This window comes from Lutra lutra, chromosome 10, assembly GCF_902655055.1.
Source record: "Lutra lutra chromosome 10, mLutLut1.2, whole genome shotgun sequence".
NCBI classification, from domain to species: domain Eukaryota; kingdom Metazoa; phylum Chordata; class Mammalia; order Carnivora; family Mustelidae; genus Lutra; species Lutra lutra.
Window position 1 is genome coordinate 58545952 of NC_062287.1, and position 10717 is coordinate 58556668.

At 43.7% G+C, this 10717-nt stretch overlaps 1 pseudogene; it reads left to right on the plus strand.

Annotated features, from left to right (window-relative positions):
* Nucleotides 1-10133: 10133 nt before the first annotated feature.
* LOC125110294 (RNA polymerase II subunit A C-terminal domain phosphatase SSU72-like) lies at nucleotides 10134-10717 on the plus strand (annotated as a pseudogene).

The following is a 10717-nucleotide window of genomic DNA, read 5'->3' on the forward strand; positions in this document are numbered from 1 at the left end:
GGCTGCTGCTCCTCAGTGGCTCCTGAAGTAAAGGGGGATAAAATACCTCAGGTCTTACTATGCTAACCAGCGAAGAGTGTCAGCATGGTAACCATTGTAATTGCTTTTTCTTTCCTCTTGGCTCAGGGACAGAGCGTCCACACTATTCAAGATCATTGCATCCCACACTTCCTTTCATCTAGTCTAGGGCCTGCTCTATCAATTATCTTTGATCTCCTGTACCATTTTCTAAATCTCCTCAGGATGATTCAGTTTAATATCTCCTATTTTCCTTCCCCCCTCCCTCCTTTTCCCTCCTTCTTCCTTCCCCTCTCCCTCTCTCCCTCCCTCCCTCCTTCCTTCCTTCTCCATGCCTAGCCTGGAGCCCAATGTGAGGCTTGAACCCATGACTCTGAGATCAAGACCTGAGCTGAGATCAAGAGTCAGATGCTCAACTGACTCACCCAGGTGCCCTAATACCTCCTATTTTCAAAACAAACATGACAGCTTTCCACGCATGTGCTGGGCCCTCTTCAGGGCCAAATCTCTGCTAGTGCCCTTCACAAACTGGCTCTCTCTCTCTCTCTCTTTTTTAATTTTTTAATTTTTTTAATGAACATATAATGTATTATTAGCCCCAGAAGTACAGGTCTGTGAATCGCCAGGTTTACACAATTTACAGCTCTCACCATAGCACATACCCTCCCCAATGTCCATAACCTCACCACCCTCTCCCTACCCCCCTCCCCTGGCCACCCTCAGTTGGTTTTGTGACATTAAGAGTCTCTTATGGTTTATTTCCCTCCTGATCCCATCTTGTTTCATTTATTCTTTTCCTACCCCCCAAACCCCCTATGTTTCATCTCTACTTCCTCATATCAGGGAGATCATATGATAGTTGTCTTTCTCTGATTGACGTATTTCGCTAAGCATAATACCCTCTAGTTGCATCTGCGCGGACGCGAATGGCAAGATTTCATTTCTTTTGATGGCTGCATAGTATTCCATTGTGTATATACACACCACATCTTCTTTATCCATTCATCTGTTGATGGACATCTAGGTTCTTTCCATAGTTTGGCTATTGTGGACATTGCTGCTATAAACATTCGGGTGCACGTGCCCCTTTGGATCACTATGTTTGCATCTTTAGGGTAAATACCCAGCAGTGCAATTGCTGGATCGTAGGGTAGCTCTATTTTCAACTTTTTGAGGAACCTCCATGCTGTTTTCCAGAGTGGTTGCACCAGCTTGCATTCCCATCAACAGTGTAGGAGGGTTTCCCCTTCCTCTGCATCCTCGCCAGCATCTGTCATTTCTTGACTTGTTAATTTTAGCCATTCTGACTGGTGTGAGGTGGTATCTCATTGTGGTTTTGATTTCTATTTCCCTGATGCCGAGTGATGTGGAGCACTTTTTCATGTATCTGTTACAAGCCGGCTCTCTTAAGGCGTGCTGTCCCTACCTCCTCCATAGCCCCCTCCACCTGGTTTACACCTTAGCACTCCTGCAGAGTTTCCTGAGGGCTTTCATTGACAAGTTAAAGCCTAATTCCTCTCCTGCTGGAACTTTCCACTGAAGCCAACATTTTTCTCAGTCTCAACTTATTAAGACTTTCTGTATCTTTACTTCAGTGAAACAAAATCTGAATTCCTCTGTTTTCTGAGAGAGTTCCTGTTTGCCCTAAATTTAAAGTCCATTAGGCAACTATCCTCAGTTGGTTTGGTTTTTATTTTTGGGCAACATGCTCTCCTGCTGACTCAAATCTGTGTTTTTGTTTTTTTTTTCAAGATTTTATTTATTTGTTTGAGAGAGAGAGAGAGTGAGAGAGCATGAGCAGGGTGAGGAAGTGGTACAGGGAGAAGCAGAATCCCCACTGAGCAGGGAGCCTGACTCAGGACTCAATCCTAGGACCCTGAGCTCATGACCTGAGCCATAAGCAGATGCTTACCCAATCATGCCACCAAGATGCCCCTGTTTTTTTTTTTCCCCAAATTATAGATATATTTATATTTATTTTAGAGAACGATGAGGGGTACATTGGGAGGGGCAAAGGGAGAGGGAGAGAATTCCATGCAGACTCTGCACTGAGCACAGATCCTGATGGGGGTTTGATCCTTGACCCTGAGACCAGGGCCTAAACCTAAACTGAGTCCAACGTTTAGCTGACTGTGCCACTTAGGTGCTGTGCCCCTCAAATCTAGTTTTGAAATGAGATGAGATATAAACAAGTAATAGTATAAACAACATTTTATTTAATTTATTTTCCCTTCTGGCTCATCTACTCTCGTGGTTTCACCTTGCACATGCACAGGCTGATGCCACTGAAATCTGAAATTTCATCTAAGGTTCTTCTGTAGCCTTCAGAGTTCAGGATCTGAACAGCATCAGCCTACCTTCGCCTTTTAATGCCTTAAGTTGAACATGGCAAAAGTAACAGTTCCTACTTCTCCTTAATTATCAATGTTAGTGGTTGGACTTCATATGCAGTCACTCTGTTTAGAGACCTGAGAGTCATCCTGGACCTTCCCAGATCCAGTCAGTTGTGAAGTCTTAACAAGATTACTCCTAAATGTTTCTGAAACCCATTTTCTCCTTCCATCACTAATATATGGTGCACTCTAACCTCTGATTCAAATTCAAAGACCCTTCCCCGCCCCTCATCACTCTGTTTGTGGAGAGGAAATACAAATGTGGGCTGTCTAAGGGTGCTGAACAATTGGCTTCTTGTTCTAGGGATAGGTTTTTGTTTTGAAAGAGGCTAAGAAAATATAAACTGAGGATAATTTTTTTTCTTAGTCCACTTTTCTATGGAGGTAATTCTTTCTTTTCTCTTTAGAATATTAAGGTACAGAGGACAAATATTTGTGTTTTTAAAAATTTTTTATTTAAATTCAATTTATTGTTTTTTTATATTTTTATTTTAAAAAAGATTTTATTTATTTATTTGACAGAAAGATAGAGAGAGCCAGAGAGCACAAAAGGGGGCAGGGAATGGCAGAGGGAGAGGGAGAAGCAGGCTCCCCACTGAGCTGGAAGCTCAATGTGGAGCTCCATCCCAGTACCCTGGGATCATGACCTGAGCTGAAGGCAGACACTTAATGGACTGAGCCACCCAGGTGCCCCTAAATTCAATTTAGTTAACACATAGTATATTATTAGCTTCAGGGGTAGAATTTAGTGATTCATCAGTTGCATATAACACCCAGTGCTTATCACAATTACCCTCCTTACTGCTTATCCCCCAGTTACCCCATCCCCCCACCCACCTCCCTTTCCATAATCCTCAGTTTGTTTCCCAGAGTAAGAGTCTCTTAGGACTTGTCTCCCTCTCTGTTTTCCTCTTATTTTATTTTTCCTTCCCTTCCCCTATGTTTGTCTGTTTTATTTCTTTAATTCCACATATGAGTGAGGTCATGCGGCATTTGTCTTTCTCTGTCTGACTTATTTCGCTTAGCATAATACCTAGAGGACAAATATTTCAATGAAGGCTTTAGTGAATGGGACCACAGACGTCTGTTAATACAGGCATCAGGTCTGTGATATGAAGGCTCACGTCTGGTAGCTCAATTCAGAGCAATACTTAAGGTTTAGACCAACACTCAGTGGGATGTTTCTTTTATCTTCCTGTGGTGGCAACAGATAGGGTCCTTGAGGTTCTGGAGATCCTGTGTGTGGTTCTCTTTTTGTGTTTTTCTCACCTTCAAGACCCAATCAGTATTTTTTTTAAAGATTTTATTTATTTATTTGATAGACAGAGATCACAAGTAGGCAGAGAGGCAGACAGAGAGAGAGGGGGAAGCAGGCTTCCCGCTGAGCAGAAAGCCCGATGCACGGCTCAATCCCAGGACCCCGAGATCATGACCTGAGCTGAAGGCAGAGGCTTAACCCACTGAGTCAACCCAGGCGGCCCCCAATCAGTATTTTTTAACAGGACCTGGATAATCATTTTATTTAAAAATTCCATCTGTTCCGTTTAATAGTTAGAACTTCTGTGGTTTGGTTTCTGTCATTTTTGGCCCCTTATTGTTCTTAGTTCTTTGGTGCTGTTTCTTGGCATGCTTGGTAATATTTGATTGGGTTTGCTTGGATAATAGATATTGTATATGAAAACTGTAGAAACTTTGACCAATGTTCTCTTTCTCCAAAAAGGAAGCTAGAATTCTTACAGGTTCTGATGTACTTTGTTAGTGCTGGTCTTCTGTTGGTTGCCTTTACTTCTAAGGCACAGCCCTGCTGCTGTCTCAAAGATAAGCCTGGAGTGTTTATGAGTGCCTCCCCATCTGCTCAGGCCCTGATCTTTAACCCCTGGCTCCACAGCAATGCAGAGCTGCTAAAATTTTTACATAGCTGTTTAGCTTCAGAGCTGTTGCTTTCAACTTAGGTGCTGGGAATCTCACTGTGGAGATGCACAGCTTAGGAATCAATAAATACCCCAAGGGAAAACTGCCTGCTCATTTCTCTAAGGTTCCGTCTTCCCCCTCAAGTCTCAGACTCCATGATATCTCTAATTCCAACTGCCTTCTTCCCAGCCCACTGGAAATACCTTAAGTCCAACCTCTTCTTCTTCTTCTTCTCCTTCTTCTTCTCCTTCTTCTCCTCCTTCTTCTCCTCCTTTTTCTCTTCCTTCTTCTCCTTCTCCTCCTCCTCCTTCTTCTTTTTTTAAAAGATTTTATTTGTTTATTTGTTAAAGGGAGAAAGAGAGAGAGAGCACAAACAGGCAGAGGGAGAGGCAGGCTCCCTGCTGAGCAAGCAGCCCAATGTGGGGCTCAATCCCAGGACCCTGAGATCATGAGCTGAGCAGAAGGCAGATGCTTAACTGAGAGCCTCCCAGGCAGATGTCCCAGCCCAGCCCCCTCTTTCAGCCTGGTCTGTTCCCCACACCAGGATTTAGCAAATGCCCTGATGGAAAATGCAATAAGCAAATGCGGGCTTGCCTGGGGGCACCTACATCCTCTCCAGCAATTGCTTCTCCTTCCAGTCCTGCCTGACTCGATTTCTCTCTAATAAATTCAGTGGCTTAATGTATTTTTTTTAAAGATTTTATTTGTTTATTTGACAGACAGAGATCCCAAGTAGGCAGAGAGGCAGGCAGAGAGAGAGAAGGGGAAGCAGGCCCCCTGCTGAGCAGAGAGCTCCATGAGGGGCTCAATCCCAGGACCCTGGGATCATGACCTGAGCTAAAGGCAGAGGCTTTAATCCACTGAGCCACCCAGGCACCCCATGGCTTTATGTATTTTATCCAGCTTTACATTTACTACTGATAGGAGGATTAGTGTGGCCTACTCTCCTCCACTGTGCTCAGATGTGGAGGCTGAATACACTTCTCATCCACATAGGTCCTTAAGCTCCAAGGTGCTGACTGGTTTAGGTTTCATTCTCCCTCACAGGAGTTGTAACAGAATTCTGCCTCCAGGCTTACCCCTTCCCATCCATAGTAGCCTGGAGGCAGAGATCTCAAGATGGGACAATTTCAACATCAAAAAGAATAATATCTACTGTGGATTGAAACCCATCTAATATGAGTTTATTCTGAGTCTGAAAAAAATGATCTCCCTTTGGAAGTTCTAGGGGACTAATTCATTATTCTGAAAGCAGGTAAGGGGAGAACTTTAAACATGCCTCTCTTCTATAAACTCAATTTCCAGTGCCTCATCTTGAGCTTCCTAGACTTCAGTGTAAGTGGGACACTGCATTCCTATCAAGTGCTCCTAGCCAAATGCAATACCTTCTCTGGGGTCTTACTACCCCACAAGGCACCTCAGTGGCATCTAACCCAGTGAGCACTCAGCTTTTGAGGACACTCTCTCCCTTGGTCTTGAGAATACTCATTCTGTGGTTCTCCACTTGACCATCTATTCTTCCTCTCTCTTGCCCGCCATGTCCCAGTGCCCTTCTGAGGTGCCGCAGCCGGCATCCAATGGCCTCATCCTGCCCCACTCCTGCCTCCCGAGTCCCTCACCCAGTTGGGTCCCCCTCAGTGAGACCACAGTAACGTCATAAACCTCAGTTCTCTGCCACCCTTTGAGGAAACAGACAGTAGAGGTATCTTACAGAGGGACTCACTTAGAGTTGGGGTAAGAAAACCATTATATCTGAACCACACACTATAAGGGGGTTGTAAAATGATAGCATAGGAGGGAGATCTTGGTTGCTTGAAGGCCTGATGGTGGAACTAGGTGTGCGGGAGTGCTTTCTGAATGCTATTAAGTTAGTGCCTAGGCTTAAGCTCTAAGGAAGGATGTTGGGGAGGTTGATTTTGGTCTTCTGAGACTGGATTCTCTGTGACCCAAAAAGCCAACGTGAAGTCAAGAGTGGAATTAAGAGGTGAGGGGACTAGAAAGCTTTTTCAGTTGTATCAGAGGAGGGCTGCCCCTTTTTTGTTCTTCACCACCACCCTTGTGGGGAATAGAGAGCACTTTGCCTTCCACCATCTCTGGGTCTGCTCCCATTTGGGATCTAGGAACAACCAGACCAGAGTCTCAGAGAGCTGGGTATACAAACCTTTTGTCTGGTTCGTCAGAACAAACTGCACATTTCCCCAGTGGCATACAGGTACTGGGGAAAAAGAAGACAATGCAGATGAAAGGTAAATTCCATTCAAGAAATTGATGGAGGAGGATGACAAAACACATTTTCTGAGTCCCTCATGTAATTTCTCTTATAAATAAGTTAGTGAATGAATTGAAGGAAGAGATGGTCTTTCTTGAGATACAAATTAGATTTGAGAACCATGTCCAAAGAAGCAGCAAAAACGTAAAGATAAATCAAGAACAACAAAATATAAATGACTGGAAATTCAGAAGGAGTATGTTTCATTAACAGATGGGAGACAATAATTAACTAGTAGACAATAATAGACTAGTAGATTATTCCTTGAGCGGTTATAAAAGGCTCACTGTGTTTTAGGCTTCCTCATGCTTCCTCAACAGGGTTGATATTACCCCTAAGGAGCCAAAAATGATTTCAGGGGCTGGTGGTGGTAGTGGTACTGGGACAAAAATCTTACACTTTTCATATATAAAGCCCAGATACAGTACAGAAGCAGATGTGTGACTTATCTGTGCTATTGAAATTTCCTAGGGGGAATTAGGGGAAAAAATGTCTAAAAAGGCCCCTTAGGTGGGTGATAATGAATAAAAGATTGACAAGCAGTGAACTAGACTGATGAGAAAGGCAGATGCTGGTAAAGATTTTTAGCTCTGAGGAGAAAGAGAAAAATCTACAAACATTAAGCTAAAAAAAGATCATGTTATGTATAAAAGAAGAATCATGTTGGGATTGGATTTTTTTTTAATCTCTAATGCTGGAACAAAGACAGTGAAATGGCAGTTAAGGACTATACCGAACCTCTACCCAGCCACATTGCGGTTCATCCGTCAGGGTGAAAGAAAAATACACAGCAGCTCTGAGGGTCTAATTCCCATTTTCCCCACCCACAAAAGTACTTGAGAGAAGACTTTTCAAACATTATCACTTATGTGAACCAGAACAAAATGGAGGCGGGGGGAATGTGAAGAAAAGAAAGAAAATATAAGCAAGCATTGAAGTTTATATTAAATAGTTAAATGATTTATTATGAAGTCTAATGGAAAAAGAAGGTGAGCTTTCAGGCAACGTCCATTCTAAGTTATAGGGACCCAGAAATCAAAGGGGCTAGCTCCAAGATAGATTAGATAAGGAGCACCAAACTAGAATTAACAAAATGTCTCAGCAAAACCTGGGAGTTAGGAATATGGTCAGTGGAAAAGAATTAAGAGATTTATAAAACTTCTGTCTTCCAATAGCAGGGAAATGGGATGTGATTAGGAAGGGCAGAGAAAGTGTAGGTAACCATTTAATAGAATGGGAAATCAAAGTATATAACTTCAAAATTAACAAGGACAGAATGGAATGTATAACAACTTGATGAATGTCTCAAAAATAAAGAAAATCAAGGCAGAAACAAAAATGTAAAATAAATAAAACACAAGGAATGAAGTGAAGTACAACAGTCCTTAAGGCCAAATGTGTATGGTCTAAATTCTGGCATTACTACATTTTGAAATGTAAAGGGTGGGTGGGCAAAGGGATGACAGGAATTAGCAAATAAAATCAGGATGACAGTACATTCCATACCTAGAGATTCTGATTCCATTGGTCTGGGATGGCCCCCTGGTGTTGACATCTTTTTTTTTTTTTTTTTTAATCCTGAACAATTTTTTTAATGTGTGCAATACAATACTGTTAGTTATGGGCACAACATTGTACAGAATATCTTTAGAACTCAATCATCTTGTATAACTGAAATTTTATATCCATTCTATAGCATCTGTGGCCACCTTGGGGGCAGAATGAGAGGTAGCTCCCCATTTCTCCCAGCCTCTGGTAACTTGTCATTCTACACTCTGCTTCTGTGCATTCTCTTTTTATATGACTTATGAGATTTAAGCAATAAAATGGTTTGATAAAATGGGCATTTTTGATGGTCTTGAAAAATGGGATCTATGTTGGTAAGTTTTTTGAGTTATCTTTAATTGACTGGACAGATTGCACTGATTTGAAGAGCCATACAGTACTCTTTTAAAAAATTCTTTAAAAAGATTTTATTTATTTTGAGCGGGAAGTGGGCTGAACAGGGAGCCCACTGTGGGGCTCCATCCCAGGACCCTGTGATCATGACCTGAGCCAAAGGCAGATGCTTAACTGACTGAGCCACCCAGGTGCCCCTCCATACAGTGCTCTTAGTTGGTATTTACAGAGCTATCATAAGCTTTCCTTAAAAAAACCTTTTATTGAGGTACGATTGACATACAAAAAGCTGTATATATTAAATGTATACAACTTGATGAGTTTGGAGATAAATAAACATCTGAGAACCCATCTCCACAATCTGTGTGGTGAAAATATCATTTCCTCCAGAAGTTGACTTCCTTTCTTCTTTTTTCCTATCTCTCCTCTCTAGCCAAATACAAGAGTGAACCAACAGGTGTAACTCCAGATTTAAAAACGCTCCTTCTGGTAGCAGCACCCTTGTCAAGGGAACTAGAGGTACCAGTGATTCAATCATCTAACTGTTCTAATGATCAGATTATGGTTAGCATGATTAGATTGCATTCCCCTTGATCAAACTGAATCCCTCAAGAAGTGCTTGAAGAAGTACAAGAAGGAGTCCACCCACTCCTTGAAGGTGATTGAGTACAAATCAACCTGGTTCTTGTTCTGAGACACTTAGCCAGAGGAAGATCAATGCATGATTTTCCTTGAGAATCGTAATTTTAAGAGTACTAAATGCAGAAAATGCTGTGTTGTAATTTCTAATATACTATCAGTGGGGATGTTGTCCAGCATGTGATTGATTGATTGATTGATTGATTTTAAGATTTTATTTGTTTATTTGATAGACAGAGATCACAAGTAGACAGAGAGGCAGAGAGAGAGGAGGAAGCAGGCTCCCTACCAAGTAGAGAGCCCAATGTGGGACTCGATCCTAGAACTCTGGGATCATGACCTGAGCCGAAGGCAGAGGCTTTAGCCCACTGAGCCACCCAGGTGCCCCAGCATGTGATTTATTTACATTGGTGAACGATTTTATGAATTTTGGGGCAAAACTGTTCAACCATCCTATGGTTTACACAACTGTGTTTCTAGAAAATCCAAATGTATATTCATGTGCAAGAATACTTACATGTCACTATATGTAGAATTGAATTGGATGTCAGTTCAAAACCTCAAAACAGATTTCCTACCCATATTCCTGAGCAGGTCGCTGTAGAGCAGTGACACGCTTACCGTTAGCCTAGTTGACCTGGTCACTGTCAACCTCAGTCCTCATTCCCCATGTAGACCAACCCAGCCAATCGCAGGTTTCACATCCCTGCCTCAGGTGGTCACACCCTGATGGAAATTCAGTGGTTTAGCTGGGATTCAGTGGCTTAGTGCCTGTAATCACCTCTCAGTTGTTGTGATTAGGTTATGGGTCTTAGGATCAGATGATGCTCCACCCACTGAAACCAGAGTCCACCAGGAAGTCCTGGAAGTCTCCGCCCACTTGGATGGAGCTGGCTTATTCGGTCAGCTGCCTGTCCTCACACATCCGGTGGGAAGAGCCGAACCTGGTGGTCAGGGCCCTGGCAGCACAGTTCCCGAAGACCCCGCAGCCCCCGGCTGCTGCCGCCATGCCCTCGTCCCCGCTCAGGGTGGCTGTGGTGTGCAGAAGCCATGTGAACAGCAGCATGGAAGCCCACAGCCTCCTCTGCAAGAGAGGCTTCCGTGCGCGGTCTTTCGGGGTCAGATCTCGGGTGAGGATCCCAGGACCCTCTAGCAATCGCTGGGTGAGCTACGACTTCTCTACGACGTAGAAGCAAGATGTACGAGGACCTTTGCAGGAACGACCAGGAATGCTACCGCAGGAATGGAATCCTGCACCTCCTGGGGAGAAACCAGAGGATCAAGCCGCGCCCCGAAAGGTTTCAGGAGTGCAGCGATCCCTTCGATGTCATCTTCACCTTCGAGGAGTGTCTATGACTGCGTGGTGCAGGAGCTGTGGGCCAGGGAGCAGGCGACCCTCCAGCCCGTGCACATGGTCAACGTGGCCATTGCCGACACCTTGGAGGACGCCACCCTTGGGGCTTTCCTTATCTGCCAGCTGTGCCAGAGCCTCCAGTGCGCGGGAGACGTGGACAGTCTGGGTCCGCTGCTGCTGGCGGCGGAGGAGGAAACAGGACGGAGCTTTCTTCACAGGGTCTGCTTCTACTGA